Below are 17,367 nucleotides of genomic sequence, written 5' to 3' on the forward strand. Positions count from 1 at the left end.
TTAAATAACATTTTATTATTAACAATAACCACAATAAACCTATTTCTCGTATCAAACATAAACTAAAAGAACTAGCCAAGGAATTTGTTTTTGTCACGGCCGATAAAGCTGCTAATAATATTATTATTGTTTGACGTAAATTTTACATTGAGGTTCTGAAAAAAGAAATTACCAATTCACCATCATTCCAACTCAGTCCATTTTCAGAAAACGACATCTGTAACAAACATTAACTTTTAGCTTCCGCTTTACAAGCAGAACCAAATACAATGAAAGTCCCAACTATGTATTGGCTTCCGAAGCTCCACAAAACACATTACAAATATAGATTTATTTCGTCTTCAAGCCATTGTTCCATAACCAAATTGTCTATTCTTCTTACCAGTAAACTTGGTACAATAAAAAACCTGATAATTAATATGTTCAATTAAGGCTTTCAAAAATAGTGGAATTAATTACTTTTGGAGTGTCGAGAACTCGTTGGAAGTACTTGATAAATTGCATGCTTATATTGTTGATTTTGAATCTGTTCAAAGTTTTGATTTTCTACCCTGTGTACCACATTGCCTCACATTCTCATTAAGAAAAAGATCACCCACCTAAGTAAATGGGCATTTAAAAAGCCAGAATATGAATATATATGTTCAAACTCTTTTAGGTCATTTTTTAGTAGCAATAAACAAAAAAAACTATGTCAATTGGACATGCTTTGATACTATATATGTCCTTGAATTCTTACTAGATAACATTTTTGGGAGATTCCGTATATCGTCAGGTTATCGGAATTCCAATCGGAATTCCAATGGGGACTAACTGTGCACCACGTATTGCGGACCTGTTTTTGTATTGCTATGAGTTATAATTTATGACAAAAATCAGCAAAGACCCATCAAAACAACATCTGATAAACAACTTTAATAATACTTTTAGATATTTGGGTGACATTTTGGCTCTCAATAATGACGACTTCAGTATGTATACTAAAGAAATGTATCCTGTTGAACTTACTTGAAATAAAGCTAATACTAACAATGACCACTACCCTTTCCTCGATCTTGATATCTATATAACTAACGGAAAGCTAAATACTAAAATTTATGATAAAAGAGATGATTTTTCATTTCATATCGTTTATTATCCATTTTTAGACAGTGACGTTCCCTTGTCACCATCTTACGGTGTTTATATATCTCAACTTGTATGATTCACTCGAGTATGTAACAATGTTTTAGATTTTAACGATTTTAATCTCAACATTGCGACTTCTTATACGTTAAGGTATTTCGCATCCAATTTTTTATGGAAATATTCTTTATAAAGCATAAAAATGGCAGTATTCACCGCAGAAACTAACAAAACCTTTAAATAGACTAATTAAGAAGGGATATAGTTACGATACTGTTGTCAGGTCATTAAAGATTGTATATTTGGGCGTTGACATTGATTCACGTATAAGGTCTTTGCGTTGGAACTAAACACATTTATTCATAAACCAGTTGTTGGCATGACACGGGTTATGTTTTTCTCATATATGGTATGATGGTATGATACTAAACCCCGGGAAGGATTGTGCCTAATATTCATATGATAAAATCATAATCTTTCAATCAGTTTAATTGAAGTCGGGAGCTGGCATGTCAGTTAACTGCTAGTAGTCTGTTGTTATTTATGTATTATTGTCATTTTGTTTATTTTCTTTGGTTTCATCTTCTGACATCAGACTTGGACATCTCTTGAATTGAATTTTAAATGCACGTATTGTTATTCGTTTATTTTTCTACATTGGCTAGAAGTATAGGGGAGGGTTGAGATCTCATAAACATGTTTAACCCGCCTCATTTTTGCGCCTGTCCCAAGCCAGGAGCCTCTGGTCTTTGTTAGTCTTGTATTATTTTAATTTTAGTTTCTTGTGTACAATTAGGAATTTAGTATGGCGTTCATTATCACTGAACTAGTATATATTTGTTTAGGGGCCAGCTGAAGGACGCCTACGGGTGCGGGAATATCTCGTTACATTAAAGACCTGTTGGTGACCTTCTACTATTGTTTTTTCTATGGTCGGGTTGTTTTCTCTTTGATACATCCCCAATTTCCATTCTCAATTTTATTTAATGATTAATACTTTTTTACAAAATAAAATCCAAAACCTACTTTCAATAACCAGAACGTAAAGTGTTAAGAGCTAAGTGTCATGAAGGACAATACTTCAAAATTATTTTTTAAACTACAATATTTGGATAAGTATCAAACCAGAAGCAATAGTATTTTACAGTAAAATGATACCTCATATTGAATTTGAGAATACTGCCGTTTCTAAATAGACTCATCGTTGCTTCTGGTGTTTTCACAATTATTTCTGCTTCCATATCAATATCTATTGTTGTGTAGTTTACTCTGGTTCTTATCTGTTATTTGATTGGTTTTATTCCTATACCTTCCCCCGTGTTGCCCTTGCAACGTACCATTAGCTTTAAATGTATTGAATATAAATGTAAGAAGATGCGGTATGAATTTCATTGCGATAACTCTCCACAAGAGACCAACTGACACAGATATATCAACTATAGATCACGGTACGATCTTCAACAAAGAGTAACACCCTTCCAGCAAAGTTAGTTCTGCAATTCCTGAAATACTAAATATAAAACAATTCCAACAGAATATATAACTGCCAGATTTATGTGCACAATAATGCAAAAAAAAATAAAAAATATATAGAAACAAACGACAACCACTGCATTTCAGGCTCATGACTTAAGACAGACCCATACATAATGTGTGGTAGGGTTAAACAAGGTTGAAGGTGTGCCAACCCTCCCCGTACGTAGTCAGGGTTACAAGTCCAAAAAGCTATTAAAAGCTTTATCATCTTCATCATCAGCATCTTCTCCTTCTTCATTACCAGCAACCATCACAAGACGTGTATTAATATTTCTTCACATTGAACTTTCCTGTCATGAAAACAGGTACGTACAGGAAAGGTTTTGCTTAAGGCAAAAACATCAGTGTGAGTACAAAGAAAGTCCGAAGACAAAAAATACCGGTTTAAAACTATCCTTATCAATCCATCCAAGATTTAACGGAGGTCAAACAGTAGGATTAAGAAGGTGTGATGACATCTATATGCGTATCAGTTATATACTGTTGTTGTATTCATTCAATATTACCTGCACCTTCTTGAACAGGACCCCAGCATTTGCAACCTTTGAAACATTTTACAGGACGTACACAACATTTTGAATTCGCTCAATATCATGGTTGGCACTCCACTATACGACGCACAAACGCAATGTGTATTCAATATTTCAATATTTCAGCCGGTTCAACAATGGACCACTTCTTACTGTTGACATTTATGCAAGCATCTCAGTGAGTTTGAGATCAGCTTTCAATTTACTGGCAACTGATATGGCATCTCCAATATGAATATTGAATTGCTACTGTATTTTATATTTGCCTGGACCTTGTTGTGGTTGTATGACAACTGCATTTCTATAGACATCAATGAGTAAAGACTGCAGTTTCCAAGTAAACTAATTTAATTTAGTACCAACATTGAGAAGGAAATCTCTTTATTTATCAAGTAATGTTGTCATAGGGAATGCTTTTTTTCACCATGTTATCGTTGTCAATATAAAATTAGTAAACCAGCACTGTTATATAAGATTTCTGCTTCCAGAGCTTCTAGTTTAGGGGGGGGGGGGGTCGTTTCGTAATACAAGCGGAATTATAAAGTGCTTGAGGTTTAACAGATGGATTTAACAATATTTCAACTTTCAAATTATCGGCATTGTTTTTTAACAAAACTAAAACATTTTGATTAAAATATGCGAAATCTTTGATCTTTCTTAAATATTGTAACTTTCGTCTTAACTTTGGACCAGAATGAAATGTACATGTTGCTTTCATACAAATAAGATGTTTAATAAGCTATAAAACCAGATATATCCATCATTTATTGCGAATGAAAATGAATTTACCAATTAAGGAATTCGTTTTTGTCACGTTATTATAAACTTTTCGTTTTGAATTTTTCGCGGAGTTCGGTTTGTTTGTTTATCAACTTTTTCTTAAAATAATTTCTTCGGAGGAAATAAAAGTAGTTATTAGTATCCTTACTTTACTATTCGCTATAAAGATATGTTCTTTCACTAAATAACTCAAACTTCGGTTACTATGTTGAACGTATATATTATACCATGAAGGCTACAACAGATAAAGTTAAACCTGCCTCATATCTTGACTCACATCTAGAACTTTACAATAAATGTCAGTTGACAACAAATTGTTAAGACAAAAAAGATGATTTCAATTTCCCAATTGTGAACTTTCAATTTCTATAGAGCATTTGTAAGATTGGTATCATAAATGGTATTTACATAGCATCAGATGAACCAAGTTCAAGTACAATCGAGGGGAACGTGTGGAATATTAAAAAGGAAAACTGTAATTGAAATTTAAAACATAAAACTTGGCAGTGTTGACAAAATTATCACCGAGATCGATATAAAGACGGCTCCTGGATATGAAGGTGAATGACTTAAACATGCAAAGCTGTCAACGCATTGTACCACCAATATCAATTGATGTATCATATCACTGAAATCTCATTTCTTAAAAACAAAATTGCACAATTGAAAATTCCCGATAGTTCTGCGTATGTCCCTACTCGGGTCATAACTGAAGAGGTTAATGTAGTATGGTCAATAACTAAATAACAATGACAATTCTACTTTGTTTTGTACTGCGTCAGGAAATTGTATCTGCAGATGTCGAAGGTATTTCATTTTCCTTAAACCGGCCTCGTTCTAGATTTATAAAAGGACAACATAGTTTTTTCCCAATCATTAATAGGAGCACTTTCACAAAACTCAATTTTATTAGAGACTTAACCTTTCTGAATTTTCCTCGTAGTTCAGTATTTTTGTGACTAACTTTCTACTAGTTTATTTGGATATTAAATAAAGGTTTATAACTCGTTTTCCCACTGAACAAAAAACAAATTGACACAAATATGTATGTTTTTATTTATGCCATTGCCATGATAGGCGCCAATCCGAAAACTTGAAAATAAAATATTCTTGCTTCTGCACAATATAAAAGTTAGTACACAAACTTAAAATCTTTATGATAAGTGTAACGGTCTAATATTAAATGTCATTTATAAAATAAGGTTTAATTCACCAATTTCTACATTTGAAAATGGTTGTACCAAGTCAGGAATACGAAAGTTGTTGTCCATTCGTTTTTGATGTGTTTGGTCACTCGATTTTGCCATATGATTAAGGACTTTCCGATTTTATTGTCCTCGGAGTTCAGTATTTTTGTGGTTTTATAACAAATTACAAAATATAGAGGACGATGTATCATTGAAAATGAGACAAAATACACCAAAGTTAAAATATAGTGAATGTAATTAGCAATTATAGGGAATATTCAGCCTTCAACAATGAGAAAGTCCATATAGCATGATGGGATATTAAAGGCCCTGACATGAAAAAAATAAATAAATAACAGCTTCATGTATAACAATATGATTAACGGAAAAAAAATATGACAGACATGAACCAACGACGACCACTGAATTACAGTCATCCAACATGGAACATACATACGAGTATGTCGATGATTGACATGTTTGATACCTCCCCTAACCTGTTATAATTGCGAAACAGCAAAACGGATTAACGAATTGTAGGAATCAGTTGACAAATTATAAACTAATCAGATCTATTCAAAGCAGAAAAAAACCTCAAACATAAAACATAGGCCTGATGTGTCATGGTATTTATTTATGCCTTATAAAAAAACAATAAAAAAATCAACACAAAGTACGGATTTGACAGTATCCGAAGGTACTAATAGCTATTTCAAAGCCAAAAACAACAGATAAAACAGTTATTATGAATTTAAGACTCAGATATGATTCATTTAACAGCATACATCTAATGGATTTAACGCCTTTAATAGAAATAGAAACAATGCCGTTGTGCAATGCCTCAACAAGAGATTTGCAGATTGAAGTACTGTTTAAATGCATATATGTATAGCGAAACTATAAATGAACTCATCATAGATATTAGGATTGAAATTTTATATTAACGCCAGACGCACTTTTCGTCTTCAAAAGACTCATCAAAGACGCTCGTAAAAAATGTTAAAATGCCACATAAGTGCAAAGTATAAATGGATTTAAATCTACTGATAACAAAAACATCAAAAGCATAAAAACAATACACAAAAAAGTAATTATAGTGTTGAATTTGTAATCCTTTATTATAAGTTTATTATAAATAAAGGATTGTTAAGTTAACCCGGATCGTATATTAATTTTCAGGCAAGTAAACAATATCTCTGTACAATAAAGCCTCTGCTATTTCGTCTGTAATAAGTTTTTTTTTAAAGAAACAACGAAAGACATCCAACATCTAATGGATGTAACGGCTATAACAATTATAGAAAAAATGTCGTGGTGCAATACCTCAACAAGAGATTTGCAGATTGAATTACTGTTAACATGCATATATGTATAGCGAAACTATAAACGGATTTAAATCTACTGATAACAAAAACATCAAAAGCATAAAAACAATGCACAAAAAACTAATTACAGTCTTGAATTGGTGATCTTTTGTAATAAAGGTATCATAAATAAAGAATTAATAAGTTAACCCGGATCGTATATTAATTTTTAGCCAGCTTAACAATATCTCCGTACAATAAAGCATCCGCTATTCCGTCTGAGATAAAAAAAAAAAAAAAAAAAAAAAAAAAAAAAAAACAACGTACTTCAAAACCAAATCTTTGTTTCTATGGAAGAATTGAGTAGTGGTTTTAAGTAATTAGTGGTTATGAACTCCTTTACCTAACAATTAACAATTTGCAATAGTATTAATTAAAATAATCATCTAAGGATGGTTTTTTTTCCTAAATGGTGTGCTTATTTTCCATATTTTTAATAATTATACAAACCATTATTAATACAGCTACGTTTCGAAAATAAAGTTACAATGATATAATAACATGGTATCTTGATACATTGAAATTCCGTTGTTTTGCATATCTAAATAATATCTATCTGATTTGGTCGTAAGGGTTGTAACCTGAAATGTTACTGTAAATGCTGGTACTCCTATCCCCCCCGAGAGAAACGAAAAGTTTAGGTTGCCGGATATGCCGTACTAGTTTAGGAAAGTTACCGATCTTGTTTGTTCCAATCAAAATCAATATGTTAAAAACTGCTCACATTTTATGCAAGGCATCAAACATAGCAAACAGAAGTGATAATATACAAATCACCATTTTTTTTTATTCTTTATGGAAGCCTTGGAAGTAGTGTCTGACTGTAGTAATACATTTCAAAAGTGTGATTCGTCAAACGTAATATGTACTATATGGTATATAATTAATGTATCCATGGTTTTAGACAAATATATGAGTAACCGTCGTTAAGATTGGTGAAGTATGTAGATTAATGACATTTCAGAATAGATTTAAATTCAAAAGGTCAAAATGGAATTGACAAATCAGTTAAGATGAATAAATTTATTTCCTTCATAAATATGCTGCATGTTAGCCTTTTCGTGATAAATCATTTCTTCCGACGTGTAGATTAACACTAGAATGCAAAATATTGCATACTGCCTCATGTGTTATGGCGCAAACTGGTAATACGTATACTAAATGCCGTCAAGTAGGAACAACATCTTACAACAAACATATGTTCTTAAACAGTGAATGCATGTCAGCTATAGATTGTGCAATAATGTGCAAAGAAGTTGCTACATGCACGGCATTTACCTACGATGATTTGACTAAAACGTGTCGTCTCTATCAGAAGATTGAAACAATAAACTGTGAATTGAATAAGGAAAATGGAGGAATTACTTTTACCAAAGAAACAGGTAGGAAAACACAACATAGTTTTGTCGAATTCTTGTACGCCAGACTTGATAGATATTAAGTGATATACAATTTGACTGTTATGCCTGCTTTATTTTGATATAGGAATTATTATATAGATATAGGAAGATGTGGTGTGAGTGCCAATGAGACAACTCTCCATTCAAATAACAATTTTAAAAAAGTAAACCATTATAGGTCAATGTACGTCCTTCAACATATGACTATTAATGTTCTGTTTTCTCATTTGTTAAAAGGATAGAACATCGTCTTTTGATAAAAACGTTATAATCACTGCGTTTAATATCACGCGTGGTTAATATAAGATTTGGAATAGCGTCCCAGGACCTAAATATAGATATTCTAGAGCAACGGCAATGACGTATGTTTATGCCGTCAAGTTTATGCCCGTTGGTTTCTCTTCTTGCTGTTGTTGGTGTTAATGATTTCTGTAAAATGTATTAAATATTTAAACTTATGCAATTTATAAGCAACTGCAAAAGCACAACATATATATTAGTGTAAACTGCAGGGGGGGCAGTTTTTAAAACTATTCTGAGCAAATACTAGAAAAATGGAGAAGACTGAAAAGCCATATAATTTAATAATTGTTGAATTTTGGTTTCTGTTGATAAAATAATTTAAAAACTATTAAAATCTAACTTAACTCGTTAAATAAACTTTGATTTACATTTCACAATCAGCTTTTTGAGTGATAACATTTTCATATGTTATTACCAATCCCTTCAGTCTCATTAGCCAAAGTGTAGAGAAAAGGGATATGTGGTTTTCAATCATTCATAACAAAGAAGTTAAAATGATATGCTTTTTGTTCTAAAAAAAAAAGAGAAAAATCCAAAATTTACAAGATTGCTCACATAGAAAATTTGACCTTTTATATTTACGCCTCTCTATATTTTTTTTATTTTTTTTGGTTAAATTTATTAACATTTGTCAACTTCACCTTAAATGAAAGTATGACAAAAGTTTGATTTATCATGATATAAGCATTACACGGGGAAAATAAAAATATTAAAAAACCATCAAAATTGGGTAATTTCAAATCGCAGTAACATAAGAAAAAAAGCGCACCACTATATGATGCTTTTCTTCGCCAATCATTTGTTTACAGTCATATAAACTCAAAAATTAGTTTCAAAAAAGTTTAATTCTCGAAGTTTTTTGCTCCTCAGAGTATCATACGTTTGAATTATATTTTTAGCACAACTACATGAACTATGCAAAGGTGTAATGTCAAGTAGCTGTTGGTCTGACTTTGCTATAATTCTTTTCGATTACTTCGCAAACTGTGTCAAGCAATATAGATAATTGTTCCAACAAGCAAATAAAAAAAATTGTTAGAATTACTTATCGATTTATTTTTCCAGAGTGCCATGTAAACTGGGAGACGTGTGGAAATAGCTGCTATTTTTATGAAGGCACAACACGACGAACTTTGGATGAAGCAATAGTAAGTTGAGTCAGTTATTTTTTTTTTTTTTTTTTTTTTATTTATTTTCAATATGTGTTAGCTATTTGATACAACCAAGGACAACATTATTTCGAAAAATGTCCGACCTTTGGATGTTTAAAGTTTATATTTGACTCTTATTGTTCACTTAAGATATGCTTAATATGCTTTAAATTTTTCGCGTTGACTATTGTTTGTTCCAATCATACATTTTCCAATTTGTGTGCGTTAACTGATGAAACATAATTTTAAATGAAAGTAATGTCTAACGGACTGTTGTATCTATTATTTTGGCCATAACATGCATAATGCACATTACTTTTATATGTTTTTGCAATATGCATTGTACGTGTGTTATTAATTTTATGCCATATCAAGTAGAAAATGAGCATCTAAATTAACCTTTTAGTGGTTTCTGTTAATAGGAAAAACAATCTGATTGATTATTGTAGGAATACTGTATATCACAAGGAGGATATCTAGCGGAAGTCACAGATGAAGAAGAGTTAGATCTGGTTAACTCGATGATAAAAGGTTTGATTTGATTTTGAACTAATTTAATCAAAATCATTAAGTTCATTTTTTATTGAATTAGTCAAGACGTCGAAAGATCAATTTTATGTTAAGAACTCTGAATTATATAACAAGTTGTATCGGCAAATACATAGCCACTATCACTACATTTCAGTTTGCACTTAATTGAAAACTGTAAAGTCAGTTTTCATGTTTTTACTATTTTCTGATTTCATAAACATTTTTAAAATAAACTGAAAGTGGCTTTATTGACATCAAACGCAATTTCTTAACACCTCGAGTTTAACTGCAGCTGTAAATTATACAAATTGTCGAAAAGCGTTATTTTGTTACATAGAATAGACGGATAAAGTTTTATGTTTTATTGTTTGTAGTTGAAATTTTATTTGTTATTTTCTATGCGTAGGTAAAGATAATTAATTACCCAATTCATTTATAGGTTTTAGTGTAAAGCAGCTATATGTACATGATTTATTTGTTTTACAATTTTGTTGAGAAGAAATATCGACATAGTTGAATACTAAATTGCACAATTACTTACCCAATTCTGCATCACTGTCATAAAATACATCCAACAACATAATTACAAACCTTATCTTAATATTTATACTCATTTTATTTTAAATTTACCTATGATGTCACTTTGTGTGGTTTTGAAAAATTCTTGTGAAAGACAGTTTATATTTATAGTATGATGTTGTTATGAACATGTACTGTCCTAAATTTATTAATGTATTTGTTGTTATTTTCTGGTTAACATGTCGAAATGTACTCTTATATTATCTATTTGTGTATTTCTCTGTCCTGAGTGTTTGTATGTTTGTGTTCTGTATTCCTGTCATATAATTCAGTCATGTAATGGTATATTTGACATTGTCATCAAACACAATGTTTGGGTAGACACAAAAGCAGGTTGAACCCACCATTATTTTCTTAGAATAACCTGGTCCAAGTCAGGAATATGGCAGTTGTGATCTGATAGTTCGTTTCTACGTATGATGCATTGTCGTTTTGTTGTCCTATTATAGTTGATGAATCAGTTGATAAGTTGATGAATCAGTTGATAAGTTGATGAATCAGTTAATAAGTTGATGAATCAGTTGATAAGTTGATGTTTCATTTTATAGTTGATGTGTTTCTTTTGGTTTTAATTTGCAACCAAGATATTTGTTTTATCTCAATATCTGTATGACTTTTGAACAGCGGTACACTATTGTTGTCTGTATTTAAAGTCTTCCAAAAATGGACATGTGTCCCAAATACACAAACCATAAGAAATAAATAGTACTTCAGATAAAATGTATTAACGACTAAGGATATACATAGTCTTTCATATGATATTTCTTAATTCCTTAATTATTTCTTAAGGAATGATAAGACATGAATGTTCTTTCAAATTACATTTTCAATCCCTAGCGACTGATAGGACATACATTGTCTTTCAGGTTACAAAATAAGAAAGTAGTATCATTCAGATGACATTTATTAGCCCATAGGAACTGACAACATAACCGAGACATACATTGTACAAATAGTCTTTCAAATGACATTTATCAAGTATTTACTATTAGGGACTGTAAGACATAGATACACTTTCAGATGACATTGAATAATCATCCCCAGAATGAGCAGATTTTTTAGATATAAATACAAACAGGTCTTTGATATATAATGGCATGCCTACATTGAAATGGACATATGACATCAACTTATTCATATGTTACAAATGAACATACGTTTTGGATTGGATAAAAATAAAAAAAATAAAAAAATAAACACCAAGGAAACGGCAAATCTAAATCTCAAACACTTTAAACAAATAGAAAAAATAAAAACACAACAATACTGAGAGTTCAGATGAAAATTCAAAACGGAAAGTCTATAGTAAATGGCAAAATCGAATGTTGAAACACATCAAACGACTGGATAACAACTGTCATATTTATGACTTGGTATAGGCATTTTCTTATGTAGAACATGGTGGATTCAACCTGGCTTTAAAGCTAGCTAAACCTCTCACTTGACTTTTTTTTTTGCAGGAAGTGTCCTTCTTGGATGCACACTTTATGACGGATATTGGCAGGGGAGAACTTCTGGTCAAAAGTTAGTGTTCAACGATACCATGTGGGCCCCTAATGAGCCCAGAGGACAAGGACATAAATGCATTCAGATATGGAAAGATCACGGGAAATTTGATGATATTTCCTGTCTTGGTATAGGGGATATCATATGTGAAAAAGTAAGCATATTACGATTTCATTTTATTGTTACTAAAGCCTCAGATTTATAAGCATTAAGTTTTGAAAGATTATTTTGAAATTTAACCAAGTAAATATAGTTAATGATAAATTAAAAGTGATCATTTAAAAGAAGAGACGAACAAAAACCAATTTGACAGGGACAACTTAAAGGTCAAGATTAATTGACAATATCGAAAAGACGAGAAGAAAAAAACAACAAACACTTAAAAATGAAAATATTTAGGAATATGAATCCCACTATAAACTTGAGTAAACTTTTGTGTTCCGTTACCTGTTACATTGGTATTTCGTATGACAACTTTTAGTAATAAATCTTATTTGGTAAAAACACAATCCATAAAAGGAAACAGGATTATGGTAACGGCTCATTAAATTTTTTTTAATAAATAGTTTCCTTTGGTTAAAATATACAGATGGTATAATTTCAGGATTATGACATTAAAATTACAAGAAATTTGACTGTATTCGTAAAAATATGACCATGATTACGGTCAATCTATAAAAACAAAATATTCGGACACAACTAATTGACAAAGAGTGTTTGCCGTATTATTAAAAAAAAATAATGCAAAACTCTGGCAAAATGGCTCTATAGATACATCAACTTGCTGAAAAGATATTGATAAAACAGATATATATTCCAATACGCTTTTGTGTAATCCAATTTCACCACCAGTGGTGTTTGCAAGGCTTTCAACAGGAATGAAACAACAAGCTTAACTAATGTAAATGGAATTAAGACCAATGAAGGGCATTTGTTAATTTACTGGTTCCTGGTGCAGTGTTAATGGTCTACTCGTTAATTTATATGAAGAATTTTTTAATGTTTCCAACACGAGAAAAGATCGCAATTAAAGTATTTTCTATTTTCCTAAACAGATTTTTTTTTAACACAGGAAACAAAATTGATTTGATTGTTTTGATATGTGGGCGTACATAAACGTATGTATGTTTTTCATTTTTCAGGCTATATTGTTTGTATGAGTATCAGAGATCAAAGATTGTGTACAGTATATGTAAAAATGTGAATGGAAACTTGGAACGTGCATGTCTGTTGTTGTATTATTGTACTATAGCGTTACGTTTGTTTCCACTTAATCCAAATGTAGATACATTGCATGTAACAATTTCCCATAGTGTACACCTTATTTTTTTTATTTAATTAAAGTTGTTGTGCTTTTGTAGTTGGTATACATATATAAAGATTATGTTGAATTGTTTTACTCCTTTATTATTGAGAAACAGCTATTACAGTCAAACCTACTTAAGAGACCACCTGTATAAAGCAAACACCTGTATTATAAGATCATTTAATTTAGATCCCTGACTTGTGCATTTCATATAGACTAAACCTTTATTTCAAAAGACCACCTGTCCTAACGGATCACTTTTTCGCTCTCTGGTCTGTGGTCTCTTTAAACAGGTTTCACTGTATATTAAAACTAAACATGCCTACTCTTTTAACATACCCAGTTTCTCTCATCTAATTTGAATACATTCCTGTAAATTTCGACAATGCATTTTCCCATAGGAACACCTTGTATGGCTCAACATGCTTAAAGTATACGCCTTTCACTATGAAAACAGATCTATTTCCAAGAATGTAAAGCTCATATGCACGACTATTTGTTTTCAAAGGTCAACAAAATTGTGCTTTATATGGCCATGTGTGCACATTACTGGGCCAGAGTCTTCTGACTGTTGAGCTCTACTAAATCTAAAACTGTCAGACGACTTCCTATAGGAGTTTTTACATTTGATAAAAGTTTGCCTATTATCTAGCATGGTCAACATCTTTTTAGAAAGTAGAATACTCAATTTAAAAAAGCAATTTCTTTGTTTTACAGTTATACTTAATCTTAACGAATCTAATCGCATCAAGCAAATTCCCCCACCCCAATAAAAGGCTGACAATATAGTATGCATAAATCGTTACCATCAAAATGTACATGATGTATTTCTATTTAAATAAATAAAAGTACTATATCAATTAACAATTTATTCCAACTGAATAAAACGTTTGTTCCGAAAGTTTTGATATTGGATTTTCTTAGGGTTGAAGAATTATATTGACCTAAAGAGGCCTAGTGTCTTTTGAATTGCGGTCTTCATTCCATAAAAAAAATAAGGTCGAGGCCAAAGGTCAATATCTTGTTTTGAATGTAGATTTAAACTTAAATGTTAGCTGAGATGTGTCGTAACATATACAATTTGATTAAAAGAATGCATTGGCATCTTAATTGAGTTTCCTTCCCTCTTATATTCAAAATCAGCTGTATTACGATAAAACCCATTTACCCTATACAGTAGAACTACCGGGTGTGCCTTTCTAGCCAAAATGTAAGATTGCAATCATGGCATCTATGATTAGTTTGTTTGATACGTAAACCGTTAAAACATTTCAATGTCTGTTTGGTTTTCTTAGTTAATTATGTCAAAATATAATGCAACAATTAACAATTGTAAAAACACGATTGAGTTAAAGCTATCTTAAAAATTAGGTAGAACCCTGCATTTTCTTCGGAAAATCGTTTTTTGTGGGGAAAAATATATTTTGTTGGCTTAATATAAATCTTGTACGCTCAATATATTATAAAGTGCGCACACATTTATTAATAATACCTTGTGGTCGATATCAAAATATTGTTTCTTATATTAATATTCTTTCTGTGCACTATATATAAATACAGTGTGGGCGCAATTTCATATGCGGTAGCGATGTCTATCATATCTTCTCTTTAGAGGGGTTGATCAGTCATTATGATTTAATACGGTTTTATTTGGACATGCGGTTAGGTTACTTCTTGCAAAACATCATCAGTTATGTAGAAGCGGTTTGCCGATATATTAATAACGGTTAAAGGGTAGCAATAGCTTCTGACCGATAAAAATGCATTTTGAACGAAATGGTTCACCATTTAAAGCTTTAAAATGATTTATTTGATATGCAATGGTAAAACCATCCATAACAAATTCAGTATAGAAATGAACGTGTTTGTCATCATACGAAATTTAACATAACGTTTTTCATGTTTAAAATCGCTTTTGTAACACTGTCGGTAAAGGAAATGTCATGACGGGTCACAAATGAGTTTGTTTGTTTTTATTGTTTGCATTAACATAATAAAGGAAAACAATCTATACAATCGGTGTTTTCTCTTCTGAGTTTTCTTTACATTTTCCAAGTCTTATTAAGCTTGTTTTACGCTACTGTCTGTTGCTGTTTTTTGGTCTCATTGCCAATCAAAACCTATATGTCCTTGATTTAAAGATGTATATGTTCGAATGAATAAATAAAAACTTTTTGTCATCCACCAGAACCTCATTGACTGCTAACAACTATTTATTCTATGAAATTTGACTGAAAGTAATCCATTCTAAAATAGTGCATTGTCACTCAATGGTGCATAATAATAATCATGAAAATAAAACTGCGTTAAATCTAAGAGCTCGTGTGATCTCAAATATTATCTTTTCCATTGATGTTAATGCCAGATTTCTGATAATCTCGAGTGACCTTTTTCTTTTATTTTTCATGTAAGCAAAACTATCGAAATAAGAACATGAGAGAGTGCAACAAAACAAAAAAGAGAAAAACACCGGCTTACTTAATTTTGTAAGTTTATGTCATATAAATTAACTAAATCAAGACGGACGACAAATAAATAAATAACCTGGACCACATACCCCAACACCCATCTAAAGGAATGACTAATGAAGATATCACAGGGTTCAATATAAAGTCTCCTATGAAAACAATTCAAATTCTCATTAGAACAAACACAGTAAATAGTTATCAAAGGTACCAGGATTATAATTTTGTACGCAAGACGCGCGTTTCGTCTACATAAGACTCATCCGTGACGCTCATATCAAACGTTTCATAAAAACATATGATCTTGTTTAATTCATCGAACTTGTACTTAGTACAAATAACAGGTAACAATGAGACAAAAAAAAAGTGCCAACAGTTGATTTATATGAATTAATGAGTTAAGTTTTCAAAAATAAAAATATAACTGAGTACACTTTCAACAGATTAAAATATTTTGATTTTTGTTGACAATCGGGTCGATTACTAACTTTACATTTCGTATAAATATTTGTCTATTGTTGAAGAATACAGGTTACCTTCTAGTATTCGTATTATTATGATAGCGTAACTATCATTTTGTTTATCTTGGCCTTACACAATTTTGCTATAATTGTGCAGTTTAGAAATCACTAGAACAGTTATAGATAGTTGGGAAAATTTCGAGCTGACATACATAATGCTTCTAGAATGATCATAATCTCTGATATGTCATTTTAAATTCTACCGTATTCTAAAAGTTTCCGTTCGACAATTTTCTAGGTGTTTCCCGTCTACGGTCTGCTAGAGGTTTACATGCCAGCTATATATACCGAAACCAAATTTTGACAGATCAGAAATTAATAAACTCGGAAGTTCTTTGGAGTTATTGGAATGACACAATTTACGTTCACTACACTAGATTGTGAACTAACATATTCGATTACAGCCAAAGGAAGATGTCTGGATAAAGAAAAGAGGATTGGAATTATATTTAACATTAAAGTTGATATTGTATTTGTACAATATTTCTTGTAAACTTGTGCATAATAACTCTTGTTAAATTTTATTATTGATTTGTATCTTATGTTGGCTACAATTTTAAGGTTAATTTTGGTCTTAGTCTTGTGAGGTTGTTGTCCTTTTCTAGTTTTCTAAGCATTCCTTTTGCTTACCACAAATGTTAACTCATTCTGTATGTCTATAGTTTATATTAAACTGATAAGTTAATGTAATTATATACAAATACGATGTAGTTGAAAGCCGTCCATTGACCTATACTAGTAAACCTTCTACAAATATGCCTTATATGGAGACTTGTCTCACTGGCTATCATGCCACATCTTCTTATATCTATATATTGGCCTACATTACTGATAGTGATCTTTATTGATACAAATTTAGCAAAACTATAATTAGTACTATTTTCTAATTGATCCGCAAAATTTAAAAGAAAACATTGTTGAGCAAATAAAATTCAACTCAAACTGTTTTAAATCAACAGAATAACACAATCATGATAATCGTATTGAAAAGATATATTCATTTTATTATGATATAAGGATAAATACACAAAACGTCCAACATACAGTTGATGATAATACAAAATAACAAAATAAAAGTTCAGT

This window comes from Mytilus galloprovincialis, chromosome 7 (assembly GCF_965363235.1).
Source record: "Mytilus galloprovincialis chromosome 7, xbMytGall1.hap1.1, whole genome shotgun sequence".
NCBI classification, from domain to species: Eukaryota; Metazoa; Mollusca; class Bivalvia; order Mytilida; family Mytilidae; genus Mytilus; species Mytilus galloprovincialis.